Source organism: Sus scrofa, chromosome 5, assembly GCF_054392235.1.
Source record: "Sus scrofa isolate SSC_HxYL_T2T_F1_AM1 chromosome 5, Sscrofa_HxYL_maternal_Yorkshire_Landrace_v2.0, whole genome shotgun sequence".
Lineage (NCBI taxonomy): Eukaryota > Metazoa > Chordata > Mammalia > Artiodactyla > Suidae > Sus > Sus scrofa.
This window is the reverse complement of record NC_139387.1, coordinates 24,586,347-24,608,253: the sequence shown is the minus strand read 5'-3', so window position 1 is coordinate 24,608,253 and position 21,907 is coordinate 24,586,347. Positions and strand designations below refer to the sequence as shown.

The following is a 21,907-nucleotide window of genomic DNA, read 5'->3' as shown; positions in this document are numbered from 1 at the left end:
TGTTCCTACTCAATTCATTATTATTACTCTTCTTCTGGAAGGGTTCCTTCAACCCTGTTGGCCACAGATGGATCCTGGCTAGTCCAGTTAGACCTGTATCCTTAGTATATTATAAAAAAGCCTGTTTCAGAACCTTGATCTCACACTCAATATGAAACAGTCATGCTCTAGCTGGACTTCCTGTCACCTGTTTTGATTATTGTAATCTGTTTCCCTCACGGTATCTAGAATGAGTTCTGAGGTTCCCATCTCAGTTCTTCCAGATGAGGCAAGGCACATCTCCATTGTGTTCCTGGATTCATCATCCCCAAATCAGAACTGTCTAGTATTGCTCTATTTATTGTTCATCACTCAGTTAGACTGTGATAATCTTAGATCAGGGTCTGTCTTGTTCTCAATATTATACCCAGATCTTATCACATTTCTGGAATTATAATTGTTGCTCAGTATATGTATAAACACACACGTATATACATATATTTATGTATAAAGATGAAGATACATTCTTTACTTGTATTCCAAGATTCTACTTGACTCAAGTTCTTTACTCCTGTGATCCTGATAGAAGATATTACAGATACTACAATGATGTTGAAGGAACTTTCTTCAGCAGGAGTTCGTATCATGCTTCCTTGACCTTTGCTGCACCAATTTTTGAGCAGTAGAGTGTAGTCACTCAGTCTGGGCATTTCATCAGCTTGACTGTTCACAGCTCCATGACTGTTCATTCAGATTCTTTCTAATATAGATCATTTAAAAAATGGGACTTATAGAAAAATAAGTCTAAGGTAATGAGGCTTTTAAAAAGTTCTAGATATGAGCTAATGATACTTTTCTATTGTGTTATATTTACTTGTACTTTTTGATAGAAAGTCCCTTAATTGTGTAGGATACTCTTTTTTATTTTACTGATAGTGCATTGGGCAAACTATTTTGATGGTTGTCTAGTTAGACTAGAATTGGCTTCTTTTCTGGGTGTTGAATTATTGGATGGTTAGTTTCAACCACAGCTGGCTCCTGAGCGCCTTCTTTACCCGGATTGTCTCCAATGGAAGCTGTATAATGAAAGGCAGTGCTCAGAGTCTAGACATTATCAGGGAGGACAAACACTGATGTAGGCTCATGGACGGATAATTTGGTCTACATGCGGTTCCCTCTCCTGCTTTGCACATCCACCATTGAAGTATTTGCAGTAGCTCAAATTGAGAAACACAGGATTGTTTTCCCCTAGAGCCCACCTTCCTTCCTTCCTGTGATCATCCTCTCTTCATTCCTTGTAACCTGTAGCAAAAGTCTTTGCTCATCCTTGGCATTGTCCCAGGATGCAAAACCACCGTTTTGTCCTTTTGGTCACCTACTTCAGAAACACGTCTCAGAAACATTCTGACAACTTAAGTCATATTACAGCTGTAACTTACTAGATTTTTTTTAAACCATTTTTTGTTCATTATGCCTAGACATCAAAAATATTTATGTTTTTTAAAAGACAAGATTTTTGTAGATGAAATGTCAAGCCACATTTTATTAAGTTGGAGAGATATATTTATGTATTTGAAACTGTGCATATCTGTGCACATGCACATGTGTTGGTGTGGGAACAATAGATGTTACATTATATGCCCATCAGAATTGAGTGTACTATTGCCCACCCACTTAACCAGTGTATAAAATAAGCTTAGAGATTTCCTTATTTGCTCCCATGATTAATATTCTTGAAAACGACATTCAAGAAGTGAAATTAATTTCCCATATCCTTGTGAACTTCTCAAATTAAAAATACACGATGCATACATTACATATAAATGTACATTTATGTATAAATGCATGTTTACATATAATATAGATGTATAGTTAGGAAAGAGATAGGAGCTATTTTAATTATTTTTCTAAATTTCAGAATAGGAAAAGTATTAATTTAAGAAATACGTGCATACGTACGCATTAGTCTGTCATTCAGGCTTCAGTTTTTGTTTTATGCCCGCAGATTCTTGTAATTAAACAAGAATAATTAGTAGTGACATGGATTTAGCCTAGGAATTCTTTCGCTCTTAACTTTCACTCAAAGATAGCAGTGGAAATGCATCAATAAGGTATCTGAAATTCTATATTCCTGTGTCTAACATTTTACCATGAATGACAGTATCAGTCTAAATTTGAAAATGGACTATTTCTACATAATCTGAACAGCTAGATAGAAGGAAAGACTGGGAAACAAACAAAAGAAAACCAGAAATTCTGATTCTTGAAAAGTTGATGGTCTGATCCAACAATTTGAACACAAAGTGATTCTCTGAAAAGTTTCACCACAGATGTGGCTGAGGATGCTTTCTTTATATGATCAACCTGGAGCAGGTAAGAGAAACTAAATTTAAAAAAAGGGTCCTTGGTGACCCTGCTTCAAGGTTAGTAATGAATGTGAAATATAACAATATAGAAAAAAACCACACAAACAAAAGCTAACTAATGCACCTAGGAATTGGGACAGTGTCCTTGGAGACTGGAAAATGCATTCATAACATCAAGGTCAGGATGTATCATTAGTGTACTAAATCTTTGCCAACATGATGATCCAAATAATATTTTATTCATGTTATCTCACAGTTTGTAATTGCTAATATTATAGCATAATTTCAAATATTTATCTGTAATTTGTGCTTTATTGATGAAAAGAACATGACTGCCTTTCACTGATGTTGCAGTAAAGTGATTCTTTAGGCTTTTCCAGGATCTTTGCACATATTCAGGATATTAAGTCTTTGCAAGTATGAGAGTTTACAAATCCGATTTTATGATTTGTTATTTAACATCTCATGCAACTTCTGGTTGGTGGTGATAAATTGGAAAGTTGGTTACATTGTAGTAAAATATACTTACCTTTGTTTTATTGTTTCTGAATCTGTTGCCATTATGTGAGAAGCTTTACTGATCCTGATCTTGTCATATACTTCTATTTTATTCCAATTATTTTATTATTTTATGTTATGTGCATTAACATCTGTATCCAACATGCACCAGTCAACCACATAAGGAGGTTTCCACAGAAAATACTACATAGAAAGCGCACATAGTGAGGTAGGAGGGACACAGCCCAGGTGAGCATGGGATGGGGGGAATCAAATGGAAAGGGTTTCATGTGACATGAGGTTTTGAAATGGTGATTGAAAAAATTTTCCACTCTTTCTAAATGAATAATTTGGCATTAGGATGCTTCTGTAGTTTCTCTTTTTCAGTACGCATCCATCTTCATGTCCATACCAATATCTGTATTTATAGTGGCATCACTGTGAACTCTTTTTTTTGAATATTATGATCCTTTGTTTTTATGGTAATTTTTCTTTCCAGTACTCACTGTTTTGCAATTTAGTTCTCAAGAAGGCTTCTGTGTCATTTCAGAATCCCTCTTTGTTTTGGAGCATAGTGATGCTATCAAGATGCTTGGATCTTTCAAAGACAAAGCTAGAAAAAAGCATATTAAGAAATCATTACAGAGTTCCCTGGTGGCCTAGTGGTTAAGAATTTCTTGTTATTACTGCTGTGGCTTGGGTCTCTACTGTTGCTCGGTTCAGTCCTTGGCCCAAGAACTTCCATGTACCACAAGTGTGGCCCCCCCAAAAAAAGAAAGAAAGAAATCATCAGTTTAAACTGCTGCTTCTAATTTTAATTTAACACCACTGAATTTTTTAAATAATGAGTTTTATTTATTCCATTATAGCTGGTTTACAGTGTTCTGTCAATATTCCACTGTACAGCAAGGTGACCTAGTCACACATACATGTATACATTCTTTTTTCTCACATTATCATTCTCCATCATAAGTGACTAGATATAGTTCCCTGTGCTATACAGCAGGATCTCATTGCTTATCCATTCCAAAGGCAGTAGTTTGCATGTATTAACCCCAAATTCCCAGTCAATCCCACTCCCTCCCCCTCCCCCTCGGCAAACACAAGTCTATTCTCTATGTCCATGGTTTTCTTTTCTGTGGAAAGGTGCATTTATGACATATATTAGATTCCAGATATAAGTGATATCATATGGTATTTGTCTTTCTCTTTCTGACTTACTTCACTCAGTATGCGAGTCTCTAGTTCCACCCATGTTGCTTCAAATTTCATTATTTTGTGCTTTTTTAATGGCTGAATAGTATTCCATTTTGTATATATACCACATCTTCCTAATCCAATCATCTGTCAGTGGACATTTGGGTTGTTTCCATGTCTTGTCTATTGTGAATAGTGCTGCAATGAACATGTGGGTGCATGTGTCTTTTTCAAGGAAAGTTTTGTCTGGATATATGCCCAAGAGTGGGATTGCTAGGTCATATGGTAGTCCTATAGATAGTTCTCTAAGGTACTTGCATACTGTTCTCCATAGTGACTGTACCAGCTTACATTCCCACCAACAGTGCAGGAGGGTTCCCTTTTCTCCACACCCCCTCTAGCATTAGTTTTGTGGACTTATAAATGATGGCCATTCTGATTGGTGTGAGGTGGGATCTCGTGGTAGTTTTGATTTGCATTTCTCTTACAATCAGCGATGTTGAACATTTTTTCATGTGCTTGTTGGCCATCCGTATATCCTCTTTGGAGAAATATCTATTCAGCTCTTGCCCATTTATCAATTGGGTTGTTGGTTTTTTTGCTGTTGAGTTGTTTAAGTTGTTTATATATTCTAGAGATTAAGCCCTTGTCAGTTGCATCATTTGAAACTATTTTCTCCCATTCTGTAAGTTGTCTTTTTGTTTTCTTTTTGGTTTCCTTTGCTGTGCAAAGCTTTTCAGTTTGATTAGGTCCCATTGGTTTATTTCTGTTTTTATTTCTGTTGCTTTGGGAAACTGGCTTGTGAAAACTTTTTTAAGGTTGATATCAGAGAATATTTTGCCTCTGTTCTCTTCTCAGAGTTTGATGGTATCTTGTCTTACATTTCAATCTTTAAGCCATTTTGAGTTTATTTTTGTGCGTGATGTGAGGGTGTGTTCCATTACCAACAACACTGAATTTTTTTCCCATTCATTTTTGATTCCCTCCCACTTCCTTTTTTTTTCCACCTATGGTGATATTCCTTGTTCACAACATCAATATTTGCAACATCAGTATTTCACTAGGTTGTCCAATGCTCAAATTCACAAAAAATGAAATTGGAATTGTTCAGTCAATACCATAAATGATAACACACAAATTATATGAAGTTAAAGATGTGGTTGTGGAGTTCCCATCGTGGGTCAGTGGTTAACGAATCTGACTAGGAACCATGAGGTTGTGGGTTTGATCCCTGGCCTTGCTCAGTGGGTTAAGGATCCAGCATTGCTGTGAGCAGTGGTGTAGGTTACAGATGTGGCTCAGATCCCATGTTGCTGTGGCTGTGGTGTAGGCCAGCACCTACAGCTCTGATTTGACCCCTAGCCTGGGAACCTCCATATGCCGTGGGTGGGAGCCCAGAAAAGAAAAAAAAAAAAAAAAAAGATGTGTTCATAATCCTTTTACCCTTTAGACTCTCCCACAGAGTATAAATCCTCAGAGCATGACTTTTTATTTTATTTTTTGGGTGGATCATTTTTTATAAATTGAGGTGTAGTTGATTTATAATGTTATATATATATATATATATGTAATTATATATTATTGTGTATATATGATTATTTTCCCTTAAAGTTTATTACAAAATAATATTGTTCTTACAATATATTGAGGTGTTATAGAGTAGATTCCTGTGTTATACAGTAGGTCCTTGTTGGGTTATCCGTTTTATACATAGTAGTGTGTGTATGTTTACCCCAACCTCTCTCCCCGTCCCTTTCCCCTTTAGTAAACATAAGTTTGTTTTCTGTCTGTGCAACTCTTTTATTTTTGTAAATTAGTTCATTTGTATAAATGTGTTTTTTAGATTTTGCATATAAACAATATCATGTGATATTTGTCTTTCTCTGACTTACTTGGTGTGATAATCTCTAGGTCTATCCATGTTGCCACAATTGGTATTATTTCTTGTCTATGGCATTCTTTCTTTCTTTTCTATGGTTGAGTAATATTCCATTATATATAGAAATATCATCTTTATCCATTCATCTGTCAGTGGTCTTTTAGGTTGCTTCTCTGTCTTGAGTGTTGTAAACTGTGCTGCCCTGAACATTGGGGTGCATGTATATTTTCAAATTAGAGTTTTCTCTAGATATATTCCCAGTAGTGGGTTTGCTGGATCATATGGCAACTTTACTTTTAGTTTTTAAGGAATCTCCATTCAGTTCTCCATAGTGGCTGCACCAGTTTACATTCCCACCAACAGTATAGGAGGGTTCCCTTTTTCTCCACACTTGCTACAGCATTTATTATGTATAGACTTTCTGATGATGACCATTCTGACTGGAGTGTGGTGATACCTCATTGTACTTTTGATTTGCATTTTGCTAATAATTAGCGATGTTGAGCATTTTTTTTCATGTTCCTATAGGCCATCTGTATGTCTTTTTTTGGAGAAATATCTATGTCTTCTTCCCATGTTTTAATTGGGCTGTTGGTTTTTTGATAATGTGCTGTATGAGCTTTCCGTATATTTAGGAAATTAATCTGTTGTGAGTTGCATAGTTTGCAAATATTTTCTCCGATTATGTAGGTTGTCTTTTTGTTTTGCTTATGGTTTCCTTTGCTGTAGAAAAGTTTTTAAGTTTAACTAGATACGGCTTGTTTATTTTCGTCTTTATTTTCATTACTCTAGGGGTGGGTCTGAAAAGACATTGATGCGGTTTGTGTCAGAAACTGTTCTATGTGTTCCTCTAAGAGTTTTATAGTATCCAGTCTTTCATTTAGATCTTTAATCCATTTTGAGTTTATTTTTGTGAATGGTGTTAGAGAGTGTTCTAGTTTCATTCTTTTACATGTTGCAGTCCAGTTTTCCCAGCATCACTTATTGAAGAAACTGACCTTTTTCCATTGTATAGTCTTACGTCCTTTGTTGTAGATTAATTGACCATAAGTGTGTTGGCTTATTCTGGGCTTTCCATCATACTTTAGTGATCTATATTTATGTATTTGTGCCAGTATCATACTCTTTTGATTACCATAGCTTTATGGTATAGTCTGAAGTCAGGGAGTCAGAGTCTTCCAGTTCCATTTTTTCTTTTCTTTCTTTTTTTTTTTTTTTTGCTCATTATTGTCTCTTTGGGGCCTTTTGTATTTCCATTAAAATTAAAAAAAAAAGTTCTAGTTCTCTAGAAAATTCCATTCCATACAAAATTCTTTTGAATTTCCATTAAAATTTAAAAAAAGTTCTAGTTCTCTAGAAAATTCTATTGCACATTGAATCTGTAGGGTGCCTTGGATGGTATGGTCATTTTAACAATATTGTTTCTCTTAAGCCAAGAACACGATGTATTTTTCCATCTTTTTGTGTTGTCCTCACTTTGTTCCATCAGTGTATTGTAGTTTTCAGAGTAAAAATAGTATTTTATAGTTTTCAGAGTACAGATCTTCTGCATCATTAGGTAGGTTTATTCTTAGGCATTAATACTGTTTTAATTATAAAATTCTTTACTAAGTCCACATGGATCACAAATAATTAGGGAAATATATTACCACAAAAGGAGAAAAATAGTGTTCTAGCAAGTACAGCTAAATAAATGGAGGTGCTCAGAATCATTAGCTTTCTTTTTTTATTTCAAGCTACAATACTCCCACCAATGCCCTTCTTTCGCTTCCATTTTTAAAAGATTGCTACTTTTCAACATGGAGTGAAATTTAAATGCTTCAAATATTAATTACTGTTTATCAGTGTTTTGCATTTATTTGTGGATGTAACACTTAAGACTCCCATGTAAAGTTTCATAGCTCCCACTCTTATAGCGTCTCAATTTTACATATTGGTGGCCTAAACTTTTTCTTATTTTAACTTATAGATTTCATAGTGCATTATCCAAATTGAGTAATTAAAATTATTTAAGTCCCATTTACAGATATATTTAATGTAATAATTATATTCCCTATTTATTAACTTATTAACCACACATTTCTAAGTGGCACATAATTACTTTGGTTCAATAATGACTACTTTAGAGTTTCTTGTGCAGATTTCTTTATTCATGTATTTCTTAGAGTGACCAGTAATTAAGAGCTCTTTGTTGTATGCTCTTTGAGATCATGTGCATAATATGTTTCAAAAGTTCAGAAAAGTGATAATTACAATTTTCTCTTATGTTCCTTCTTCTTATAAGAACATAAAATCCATGGAGTTCCTGTCATGGCTCAGTGGTTAATGAATCCAACTAGGAACCATGAGGTTGTGGGTTCAATCCCTGGCCTTGCTCAGTAGGTTAAATATCTGGCGTTGCTGTGAGCTGTGGTCACAGACGAGCCTCAGATCCTGTGTTGCTGTGACTCTGGCAAAGGCTGGTAGCTACAGCTGCAATTAGACCCTTAGCCTGGGAATCTCCATATGCCATGGGTGCAGCCCTAGAAAATACAAAAGACAAACAAACAAACAAAAAACCAAAAAAACAAACCATAAAATCCTAAATATGCTACAACAGGATGAATTGTGCTATAAAAATCTATTTCATAAATTCTGAAATGTTTAGATAATCCTCTTTTTTTCTTCGATGTCAATTAAGCAATTTAACAAACAGAGGTAGCAAACATATTGATAACATGAGAGTATTCTTGCAGAGAGAGGTCTCTTTTACTGTGTTGGCTTATACACTTTCAATTACAGGGTCTTTTCTCACCCTTTCCCCACCAAACGTACACGACTGCTTGATAGGTAGTGTAGTGTAGCAGACTGAACATGACTTGAAATCAGAATCCAGGCTCCATTATTTGCTGCAGTGATGTATTGGTTAATTTACTCAGTCTCTTTCAGATTGTGTCTGTTGACACAACTAAACCATATTGGTAGGATTGGGAAGGGCATGTCTGAAAAGAGTTTGATGTATGATTGGTAGTTCAAAAAAGGAAGTTATTTTTGAAATTATGCCCAAAGAGATAATTTAAAAGAATCTCTAATAGCTATTTCAAATCCCATGTTAAAATAAATAGTTCTTGACATTTTAATGTCAGCCATATTTTTTCAATTTTTTAAAAGAATTAATTCTTTGTTCGTTTTCTTGTTATCCAGTAGAAGGTATTATTTACTTCCAAAGAAGATAATGAAAATGGTGGGGCTATTATCAGTGAGGAGTAGTTGTTTTTCTTTCTTTCTTTCTCCCTTCCTTCCTTCCCTCCTTCCTTCCATCTTAGAAGTCTCATTTATCATTCGCTGTCCTAAATTCCTGTACAGTTTATCAACAGGGAACAATGCCATTACCTACAGTGCTTGTGCAATTCAATTTTTTTTGGTATTCTCGTTGGAGGTACAGAATTTTTTCTCCTGGCATCCATGTCCTATGATTGTTGTGTGGCCATCTGTAAACCCCTGCAGTACATGACTGTCATGAACAATAAAGTCTGTGCCTTAATAGTCCTCAGCTGTTGGGTGACTGGCTTCTTCTAAGAATGAAAAATTTTGGAGGAAAAGTACATAGGAGTTTTCAGATGGGAGTCCACCAATATGAGGCTGATGATAGTCACGTTCCCTGGTTCCTATTACGCTCAACGTGTAGGTGAGAAATAGAAAAATAAAAATCAGGATTTGCAGTTGTGGGTCATCTGTCAGTCCCAGCAGGATAAAATTTGTTATTGCTGTGTGATTTTTCATTTTTCATGAATTTTCATTTTCCAATTATTTTATCTATAGTGTGAGGAAAGGTTGTGTTCAAGATACTTGCAAAAGGAATATTGTTGTGTGCATTCATGTTATTTTTCAGGTAATTGGCAGTGGTTTCTGAAGTTGTGAGACAAAACTATATATAATATCACTAAAAATATTCTTCCAGGCTCCTGCTTCCTTCATTATGTTTGTAATTCTTTGCAAAGACGTTACTGTCTTTACCTTCTCGATGTACCCTCACTCAGGTTATACTTTTAGCTTCTGCAACCTGACTTTGACATCCAGCCTCCCACTGCTTTTCTAACACCTACTAGAACTTCATTACTGTTGAAGCCAATGGCACATTTTTGGTATTTATTTTGCCTGGTATTCTCACTGTGTGAGTATATATTACATACATATAAATATACATATTTCAGTTAAATTTCATTCTTTAAATGGATCCCATGGCCTCTTCCTGACTTTTCTCCTGGCTTCAGATCTCTTTTTTTTTAGTGTGCTACACAGACTCCTCATTCCCTATTCATCAGTGAAATATTGTTATTCCCCAATATTTTATATCAAGACGTCTCATTTTTTTCCTGTTTCAACTCCTATTGCCCAAGGTTGATATCACCAGTGATTGGTTTGGTTGTCATTGATATGATGGACTCCTAAGGCCAACACTTTCCCAAATACAAATCATTGCCAAGTACACATCAGTGAGTGGGATATTTCACGGACATCTCACATACTATATGCTGAAAGTGAAATCATGCTCTCTGTCCAGGCGGTCTCCTCATCGAGGGTTAACTGTTTCTTGATAAATGTTAATGTTGTTTCTGTGGCCTTCAAGGTTCTTCATGGGCAGGATCTTCCTTATTTTCTCACCTCATTACAGATTCCTTACCTTTCTTCCTCATAACTTAAGTTCCACCAACCTTGAATACTTGCAGTTTTGTATTTTCTACAGGCTGTCTCCTCTGCAAGGACAATCCTTTGACTACTTAATGCCCATTGGTCCTTCTTATTCTCCTTAGGTGTCACTTCTTCAAGGAAATCTTCATTTACTCACCCAGACAGACTATGTGAGATTGTATTGCTGTGTTATTTCAAGCACCTGTTTCATACCGTGCCTTGGAATGGATCCCATTGAATGCTTCAGTATTATATTTCTCTTCTTTGTTCCTGCAAACTTCTCCAAAGTAGAGACTATAGTTTATATACCATTATATTCTCTTATATTGGAACATGTTGAGTGTTATGTTCACGTGAACTGAAGAAACAAAACAAGAGTTGTCTATGAACTGAAAGTCAGCTATATTCTTTAATGCCTATTCTGTCACTTGGCCCAGGATTCTTATTTTCACGTGTGTTTCAAGTTGCTCTGTCATTTCAAGTGTATTCTTAAATAGAAGACTTGAAAAATCCCAAACCTAAACTTTATATATCTTCCTTCTCTGGACATTTTCCTCTGGCTTTTCAACTAGTGTTTACCTTCAATGTTCTAATTCTCCATTTTCTGTTTGTTATTTATTTCTAGTGATCTTTCTGGACCTCCTGCATGTTAGGTGCTTAGATTTTTTTTCCTACCATCCAGGATTTGCTTTGTTGTTTGCTGTTTGTTTGTTTTCCAGGAAAGATGTGTCTTATCTTCAAAGAAGCCTTTGAAAGTAACCATTGAAGAGAATTCATGCACACATGATGTAAAATCATCTTTTTTTCTCCTTATTTGTAAATCCAGTCCTGGTCAGGAATTACAAATAAGCAACTACATTTGTAAATACTTAGGGGCAAAGAATTATCATAGAAGTTGGATTGTTTTATAATAACATAAATCCTGAAGGAATAACCCCTAGGCTCGACCATGGACCCTAGGAAAAGCAGACTCCCCGTCTCCCTCTCCCCACAACTTCTCCATCTGTCTTCATATGACCTCACTGTGTGGCCCCAGGTGTCATGTGCTTTTCAGGACCTGTTAGAAATAAATTTTTTTTCCAAAATTTCTTGATGGTTATGGGTAAAGGGAGTCTTGCAATCATAAGAACCATGAGTCCATTCACAGTGCGGTTTATCCATAGGCCGAAATCTGTGCAAAACATGTATAAACTGCTGTGCTGTGATATTCTCCCAGGCTCATTGTTTCCAACTAATGGTGCAATGCTGGACATTTGTCAAACACAGGGCTAGGCTCTGTGTCATAAAATTCACTTAACTTATACAAAAATTCTCACCACAGTTATTTATTAATGTTTTACCTCTTCTTCCAGAAATACTTGCATTTTACCTCATTGTTTAATGTGTGTTATTCCAAAGATTCATCAAGGAAGCTTTCACAGTATAGGTTCCTGAACTCAGGGAGACCTAAAAATTTTCAGCCAAGCAGTGAGGTTGAAGAATTAAGTGCCAGTGGAAAAAAATTGTTGATATTATTTGTTACGACTATGTACATTCTTCAGCAAGAGGAAAAGACATTGTTCAGAGAGCAATAGCTAGGCTTATTCCCTACCCAGCATTAATGATGTATAGTGGTAGTTATGAAAATATGTTCTATCTAAAGACAGTCTCCAGGGCTCCTGCTGTTTCTCCGTCATTGAATTAAATGTTATTTCCCTGGAGACATCAATTAGTTTGTCATATGAATGGTTTTTCACTCATTTGGCTTTACAGTATTTCTTGTACGATGTTTCCTGCAAATGACATGAGCCCCCTGAGTCTGGAAGAATGAAGTCCTCCATTTCTTATGCACCTGTGCCTTATAAAATCCTAAGTGGTATATATGGCCAGGCCAGTCTTGCTCTAAATGAACCATCATAGGAAAATGGACATTCATGCAGGGAAACAAATGAAAAACTGCAGTAGGTGAAATGATGTGGACCTGGAACAACTAAGCTGAAGGTGCTAACAAAGCTAATGGCCACCATTCTAAAATGACAGCCTGTCACGGACACTTACTCACACTTAAATTCTCAAGGCTTGTCTTTTTTTTAGGGCCATACTTGTGGCACATGGAGGTTCCCAGGCTAGAGGTCAAATTGCAGTTGCAACTGCTGGCCTGTGCCGTAGCCACAGCCACAGCAACACCAGATCTGAGCTGCTTCTTTGATATACACCACAGCTCATGGCAACGCTGGATCCTTAACCCACTGAGTGAGGCCAGGGATTGAACCCAAATCCTGGATATTAGTTGGGTTCATTACTGATGAGCCACGATGGGAACCGACACTCACGGCTTTTCAGGACATCCATGAATAATGGAAACCCTTTCCTTCAGTGACCCTTTGACCCCAAAGCAGTGATCTCTTTGTGAGCTCCACACCCCAATCAATAGCTTATCTAAAGGGAAAAAAAGAAAGTTGTTTTCGGAGTTCCCTCATGGCTCAGTGATTACTGAACCGAGCTAGTATCGATGAGGTTGCAGGTTCCATCCCTGGCCCCGATCTGATTAAGGATCCAGTGTTGCCGCGAACTGCGGTGTGGTGTAGTGTAGGCTGCAGACTCGACTTGGATCCTGCATTGCTGTGGCTGTGGTGTAGGCTGCTAGCTACAGCTCTGATTTGATCCCTAGCCTGGGAACCTCCACATGCTGCTTGGGGGGCCCTAAAAAGACAAAAGCAAGTTGTTTTCAAACTCTGAGCTTTTTCTTTTCTCAAAGTTGAAAACAATTTTTTTTCAAGTAGTCTTAATTGTAATAAATTGTTATTTCCCCAATACATTTTTTTTTCTACTGTACAGCATGGTGACCTAGTTACACATATATGTATACATTTTTTTTCACATTGTCATGCTTCATCATAAATAACTAGGCATAGTTCCCAGTGCTACACAGCAGGATCTCATTGCTAATCCATTCCAAAGGCAATAGTCTGCATCTATTAACCCCAAGCTCCCAAACATATATCTGGACAAAACTTTCCCTAAAAAAGACACATGCACCCGCATGTTCATTGCAGCTCTATTCACGATAGCCAAGACATGGAAACAACCCAAATGTCCATCAACAGATGATCAGATTAGGAAGATGTGGTATATATACACAATGGAATACTACTCAGCTATAAAAAGGACAAAATGATGCCATTTGCAACAACATGAATGGAACTAGAGACTCTCATACTGAGTGAAGTAAATCAGAAAGAGAGAGAGAGAGAGAAAGAAAAAAACCCTGAGATGTTTCATATCTCCTCAGTCCTCTTTCTCTATGTAATTCCTGTTTTGTCTTAGATAAGATCAATTTATTCAGTTTCTCTTATAAGCACATAAGATCAATTTATTCAGTTTATCTTATCAATTTATTCAGTTTCTCTCATACCAATAGTTTATGATGACTTCTCCTTTGATTTTGGTTTATCTAAGAATTAATTCTCTTTCAACTACTTCAGGATTGCAAAAAAACTAGGAAGGAGCTAAAAACTGACATCCTGTTGTCACCTCCTTTTTCTTCTTCTCCCTCCGAATATACTTCAGGCCATAAACTCTTAGTGAAACATTCTCCTTAGTCTTGTTTTATCCTGTATAATGCCTCATAATCAACAAAAATTGTCTCTCTCTCTTGAGTCATCCAATTATTGTCTGTTGCATGATTTAGATATTAAAGGAACATTTTCATCGAATATGTAGATCTGTAGGAAAAAACTTTTTTTCTGCTTAAATTTTTCATCATAAAATAAAAATTACAACTTAGAGAATGCTGACATTTTAAGCCATATTATTTTCTTTTGGGGTAAAAATTCCAGGGATTTGGAATTCTGTATGTTCTTGGAATTACACTGCGTGGGTGACTACATATGGATGTAAAAATATAGCCCTGGCTGTGACCATAGTTTTACAAAGGGCTATTGGATGATTCATACCATGTCTACTGTAATTTTTCATATTACAAGGTGAAACAAGTGTAACCACATCATAGCAGAATGTGACATCAGATATTTCTTTCTCTTTTCTCTCAAAAGAGAAACTGGTTCTTCTCTCTACCTTGTGGTACTTACCCTTTTGATAAGCTTTTGATATTTTTTCCTGGGTTCAGCTGGCAGCTCCTTACCGTGTTGTCTCACGTTGTGATAAGGGAGTTGCTTCTGCGCTAGGCTGTCAGGATCATCAGCCTACATTTCCTCTCCAGGCATCTTCTGGAGAGTCTTGAGTTCTGCATCTCCCATTTTCATAGCATAGAAAGACTCTCATTAGAGTCTCTCTGTCTTGGTCTCTGTCCCGAGGGAAGAGAACCTAATGTAAGGGAGGGGAACAAAAGACCTTCCTCTGGGTTTTGGAAGAACTTTGCTGTTTCTAAGCAGGGAACTGGGTTTCCTAGTCCGACATTGATGCTATCTATAGTCTTCTGCTCAATGTTCTGGAGGTGCCTTGGGATCCCTTGAATAAATAAAGAGTTCTCACTGACCTAGGTTCTAATATAGTGATATAATGAACATTTTGTATAATAAGCTTTGGCAAAGCACCTAAAATAGGCAGTAGCCTAGATACTGTCCTTTGAGAAAGTAAATAGCAAAACAGCATCAGACAAAGACAGGTTCCCATTTTACTGAAGAGGAAAAAAAAAAAAAAAAAGCCGATTCAATTCCCTACTACATTTTTTAAGAATGTAAGAGATTTTAATAAACTATTTTACTTTTCCTGATCTTCCATGGTATAATTTTGGTAAAATATTTATTTAAAGTGAAAATATACATTGAGAAACTACTATGTATTCAATACTAGTACATTAATATGTTTTATTCACAAGAACATTTACTTAAATTTGAGAAACATAAAATGTATATGCAGACATATTCTTTATTCTGCCTATAGACAAAGTACTGTAAAACCATGGAACATGAATGACTCAAAGTCAATTATTCTAGTTAGAAAGCACGAATCTAATGGATTCCTGCTTTGAAATATCTGCCTCCGAGATCTGAAATACGTGTGTTTCAAAGGAACATCTTGACCAATCTCAGAGTATTCTGAGAAGTAAAATTAGGTTTTGGAGGACTGGTTAGAAGAAATGTTGCTTTTGGTCAATTAAAATGTGAGATAAACGGTAGAGTAAGTTGAAAATGGGATGACTGTTTAGAAAGCTAGAAAATCCTTGCATGAGTATATATTAGTTGCTTAAGAGTTTATTTGATGATGGTAGATTAGGGCTTATGATTAATAAATTGGTCATGATCAAGAAGGAAAGTCCCTATGGTAAAGGGAAAATGTCTTTATTCTCTTTGCTTGAATAAATGAAACTCTTCTTTTTTTTTAGTTTTTATGATACCAGAATTTATTTTATGAATTAGTTTTCCTAATTCTCATTTTACATTTTATTTAAGGCAAATATTTGTTTTTAATTATTATATATTTTCATATTTTAAAATGTATATAATATACTTTATTTATAATTGGAATTGTGGGAGACAATATATTATAGGATTATCATGCCAAGAAGTGTGCAAATTTTGATCTGGGGCATAGATAGAAGTTAAAATACTATATTTCACTAAAATTTATAAAAATTATGACTTTATATGGGGGATTTGATGAAGAGAATGAGTCATACCAAGAAAGTAATATGAAACTACACAGAATTAGTCCTAGATAGTTAATTTTTTTTTAAATGTTAGATCATTGTTTTTCAAGTTTTTTTTTTGTGTGTGTGGGATTTAGACTCCAAATATGCTGCTAATCATCACCTTTTTTATTTATCCCACAAATTTCATACTTCATAACTTCCTATGACATATCATTTTTTCTAATATTTTTGTGATTTATTCATTGATGAATATTTTGTTTCGTTGCTATTTAAAAATTTCCAAATGTATGATGATTTTCAATTAAAATTTTTTTTTTCTTTTTCATTTTTTTATTATTATGTTTTTGTTATTTCCCCAATACAATTTTTTTCTACTGTTCAGCATGGTGACCCAGTTACACATACATGTGCACATTCTATTTTCTCACATTATCATGCTCCATCATAAGTGATTAGACATAGTTCCCAGTGCTGCACAGCAGGATCTCATTGCTGATCCATTCCAAAAGCAATAGTTTGCATCCATTAACCCCAAACTCCCCGTCCACCCCACTCCATCCCCCTCCCCCTTGGCAACCACAAGTCTATTCTCCAAGTCCATGATTTTCTTTGCTGTGGAAAAGTTCATTTGTGTCATATATTAGATTCCAGATATAAGTGATATCATATGGTATTTGTCTTTCTCTTTCTGACTTATTTCACTCAGGATGAGAGTCTCTAGTTCCATCCATGTTGCTGCAGATGGCATGATTTCATTCTTTTTTATGGCTGAGCAGTATTCCATTGTGTATATCTACAACGTCTTCCTAATCCAATCATATGTCGATGGACAGTTGGTTTGTTTCTATGTCTTGGCTATTGTGAATAGTGCTGCAATGAACATGCGGGTGCATGTGTCTTTTTCAAGGAAAGTTTTGTCCAGATAGATGCCCAAGAGTGGGATTACTGGGTCATATGTTTTTTTTCTTTATTGCCATTCTAGTCAGAATTTATACTTTGACTAACTTCACTTTTTTGTAATTTGTAATATTTGTTTTTTGGCCCAACATAAGGTTATTTTCAGTAAGTACTTGCATAGAATACCAATTCTGGAGTAGGAGGATGCAGTGTTTTTTTGTATATCAGTTAGTTCCAATTTGTGTATTACACTTGCCAAGTTTTTTCATTATTAAAGAATATTTAACATTATTGACATTGGTATACCCACTTTGGGTTTTTTTTTTCAAGTGTATGTATTATCTATGCTTTCTGTGCTTTTACTTGAAATCTGTACACATATTTAGAAGTGTCTTTTGCGGGAGAAAATAGTTTCAAATGATGCAACCGACAAGGGCTTAATCTCTAGAATATATAAACAACTTATACAACCCAACAGCAAAAAAGCCAATCAATCAATGGAAAAATGGGCAAAAGACCTGAATAGACATTTCTCCAAAGAAGATATATAGGTGGCCAACAAACGCATGAAAAAATGCTCAACATCGCTGGTTAAAAGAGAAATGCAAATCAAAACTACCATGAGATACCACCTCACACCAGTCAGAATGGCCATCATTAATAAATCCACAAATAACAAGTGCTGGAGGGGCTGTGGAGAAAAGGGAACCCTCCTGCACTGCTGGTGGGAATGTAAACTGGTACAGCCACTATGGAGAACAGTTTGGAGTACCTTAGAAATCTATGCATAGAACTTCCATATGACCCTGCAATCCCACTCTTGGGCATCTATCCGGACAAAACTCTACTTAAAAGAGACACATGCACCCACATGTTCATTGTAGCACTATTCACAATAGCCAAGACATAGAAACAAACCAACTGTCCATCAACAGAGGATTGGATTCGGAAGACATGGTATATATACACAATGGAATACTACTCAGCCATAAAAAAGAATGACATAATGCCATTTGCAGCAACATGGATGGAACTAGAGACTCTCATCCTGAGTGAAATGAGCCAGGAAGACGAAGGCAAATACCATATGATATCACTTATAACTGGAATCTAATATCCAGCACAAATGAACATCTCCTTAGAAAAGAAAATCATGGACTTGGAGAAGAGATTTGTGGCTGCCTGATGAGAGGGAGAGGGAGTGGGAGGGATCGGGAGCTTGGGCTTATCAGACACAACTTAGAATAGATTTACGAGAAGATCCTGCTGAATAGCATTGAGAACTATGTCTAGATACTCATGAGCAACAGAAGAAAGGGTGGGGTAAAAATGTAATTGTAATGTATACATGTAAGGATACCCTGACCCCCTTGCTGTACAGTGGGAAAATAAAAAAAAAAAAAAAAAAAAAAAGAAGTGTCTTTTGCAAGAGAACATGTAGACTTAAAAACCTATTCTGACAAGGCTTATATTTAAATACTGCATTTATTTTACAAACATTTATGAGTTTTTAAAAAAACAGTTTTAACACAAAAATTTTTTCCTCATGTACAGGGAAAATAAACTGTGTATTACACATCTTAATGCTGTGTTTTATACTTCTCTCTGATAAGGGTAACATATCAGCTGTTATTCTAGGCTGCATCACTTATAGTAACTCCAATCCTGATTGTCATGTGTACTGGGACAAGTGTGAATGAACTACAAATACAAATTGGGTGACCTTGGCTTTGGACTTTGCTGAGTGTGATAACTAGAAACTTGCCATGTCTCTTCTAGGTACCGTGGAAGCTATGCTCACAGATTATTACGAGACACTTTAATTTCCTGGAAGCATGAGGCTTCTAAACTTAAATGGATCTATCTGCACTTATCCATGAGAATTATGATTCTCTTAAACTTGGAATTCCAAAGGAGGCTTGTTTTGGATGCTACAAGGACTGGGAGATACCTGATGTTACTGTTCTGACATGGTGAGTTTCCTGCGCACAATACTTGTGAGTTAATACTGTAAACTGTTCTGGTTTTGTGAAATGCAGTATCTGTTTGAGCCTCAGAAGAGTCACTGTGTGTTTTGTTCTATTTAAAACTATTATTGATATATTTGAATTTACATCTACAATTTTATCATTTGATTGATTTATTTATTTTTGCTCAGGTGTGCAGTTGCTGGATTGTAGGGTAAGTGTATGTTTAAATTTCTAAGAAATCACCAAGCTCTCTTCCAAAGTGGCTATATTATTTTGGATTCATATAGTAATGCGTGAGATTTTCTGTTACACATCCTGGTCAGTATTTGGTGTTGTCAGTGTTTCAGATTTTAACCTTTCTGATAGGTTTTTGGTTTTTTGTTTTGCCTTGTCTTCTGTAAAGAAGATATGTAAGTTTCAGGTGTACAGCATTATGTTCAGTATCTATATACACTATAGAGTGATAGCACCACAGGTGTATATACCTCCATCACCGTAGAGTTGGCCCCCCTCACTCATTTTACCCACCCCCTACCTCATGCCTTTGGTAACCACAAGTGTATTCTGTGTATCTGTGAATTCAGTATTTTTCTGTTTTGTTTTGTTTTGATTTTAGATTGCGTATGTAAGAGAGATCCTATGGTAAATTTTCTCTTTCTGAGTTATTTCACTTAGCATGATACTCTCAAAGTCCATTCATGTTGTCCCAGATGTCAGGATTTCATTCTTTTTATGGCTGAGCGGTATTCCTTTGTGTATATATGCCATGTCTTTTTTATCTGTTCATTCATTCATGGACCCTTAGGTTGTTTCCATATCTTGGCTATTGTCAATAATGCTGTGAATATAGGGTTGCATTTTATTTTCAAATTAGTGTTTTCATGTACCTGATGCTAATTCAAGTTGGTTATAAGCCCATATTGCTACCAAGCAAAGCTGTTGTTTCTTGTGTTGCAAAACAGTATGTTAAAAATTTTTTTCTTAAGATTTTTGCCTAAGATTTTTTTGAATAGATTTTTTTTTTTTTTTTTTTTTTTTTGCTTTTTGGCCACACCGTAACATATGGAGGTTCCCAGGCTAGGGGTCTAATTGGAGCTGTAGCTGCTGTCCTACACTACAGCCACAGCAATGCAGGATCCGAGCTGCGTCTGCGACCTACTCCACAGCTCACAGCAATACCAGATCCTTAAGCCACTGAACAAGGCTAGGGATCGAACCTGCAACCTCATGGTTCCTAGTCAGATTCGTTTCCGCTGTGCCACAATGGGAACTCCTGAATAGATTCTTAATTAGTACTTCGTTATGTATAGGTTTTCTAATGATACATGATGTTAAACATCTTTTTATGTGCTTATTGGCATCTGTACATCAGTATTTGTGAGGTGTCTTTGTCCATTTTAATTGGGTTGTATAGATTCTTATTGTTGAATTTTAAGAGTTATTGTATATTTTGGTTAACAGTCCTTTATCAGATATGTCTATAGCAAGTATTTTTTCCCCAATCTTACTAATCTCTTGGTGGGATCTTTCACATAACAGAAGATTTTTATTTTTAATAAAAACCCAACTGATAATGTTTTATTTTCATAAGTCATGCCTTTGCCGTTAGTATCTAAAACAATGTGAAATTTTTACTAATACAAGCTATTGTAAAATCATTGCCAAATACAAGATCGTTTATATTTCCTCCTATGTTATCTTCTACTTTTGTACAGTAGTTTTGCATTTTCAATTTATGTTTATGATCCATTTTCAGTAAATTTTTGTGTAGGGTGTAAGGATTGGGTCTAGATTTTCTTTTTCTTTTTTTTTTTTTTGCATATGGATATCCAGTTTTTCTTTGACTCTTTGTAGTCAATTCATGGTATTTCCAGTTCAAAGCCTGGGAGGATTACCTAATCTTTGCCTCTTGGGTCCCCTAATCCAAATTATATAATGTTTTTCACAATTCCATGGTTATGTTATAAACTGTATTTAGCTTCTAAGCTTCACAACAATCTCTTTCAGTATCTCTTCCATGTCTCAGGGGAAAGGTAGCCTTAAATGATGAGAACTTAATCTGAATAACAATATCACTAGTTTTTCAGTTAATTAACACTACTTAAAAATATATTTATCCATCTTTTTTTCTGATTTTCAGTATAATTTTAGATATAAACCACTTAGCCCATCATTGTCAGGAATAGAATAATATTTCATTCAACTTTTCCTTGACTTCATTTCTCAAGAAAGCTAAATTTCCAAAATAATTGGATTCCACTTTCTTCGTTTGTTAAGTGACTTTTTTATCCTTTCTGGATGAAATGGCAGTTAGTGTTTTTTGTTTTTTGGTTTTTTTTTTTGAAATTCACATGCCTAACTTGCATGTGATGAATGGTATGGTGTCGAAGAGATTATGGAGAAAAGGCATGTTTTTCAGAGTCCTGAAGAAGGAACAAAATAAGATAGACTAAAAGAAGTTTGACTCAGTAATTTATGACCTTTTAATTCATTGCGGTTCTTTTTCATCAGTTGTCCATTAGCAGAAGTAGTTTTCCTCACAGGCTACTAATATGGCTGTGAAAAGTCCCCAAACACTAATATCCCACAAGCCAGTGCTTAAGAAGCCAATTCCAGAGATGATGCTCTTTTACAAGAAAGTCCTAAAGGCGGTTATAAAGGGGCTTTAACTGATCTTTGCTGTGGTAGTGCTGTACCTGTGAGAGTAGCTATTGTGTTTACCCAGGTAAACATCTGGTGTACAGTAAAATTATATGTCACTACATATTGACAAAAAACAAAAGCAATGTGTTTCTAAAACATTGAAGCCTCAAGCCATAATGTGGAGCGTTGTAGAACTTGAAAGCAGAGATAAAAG

The 21,907-nt window shown here is 35.6% G+C and overlaps 2 protein-coding genes across 2 annotated transcripts in view; one reads left to right on the top strand and one right to left on the bottom strand.

Moving 5' to 3' along the window:
- LOC110258130 (olfactory receptor 6C3-like) overlaps positions 1 to 21,907 on the top strand; it is a 225,952-nt gene that overhangs the window by 135,801 nt on the left and 68,244 nt on the right. Inside the window, exons 4-5 of the mRNA XM_084955891.1 lie at positions 18,860 to 19,053; positions 19,239 to 19,261. The gene's annotated coding sequence lies outside the window, so the exon portion shown is untranslated. The remainder of the gene's footprint in view (positions 1 to 18,859; positions 19,054 to 19,238; positions 19,262 to 21,907) is intronic.
- Positions 1 to 21,907, bottom strand: part of LOC100737179 (olfactory receptor 6C76-like) — a 59,332-nt gene that overhangs the window by 10,166 nt on the left and 27,259 nt on the right. The window lies entirely within an intron of this gene.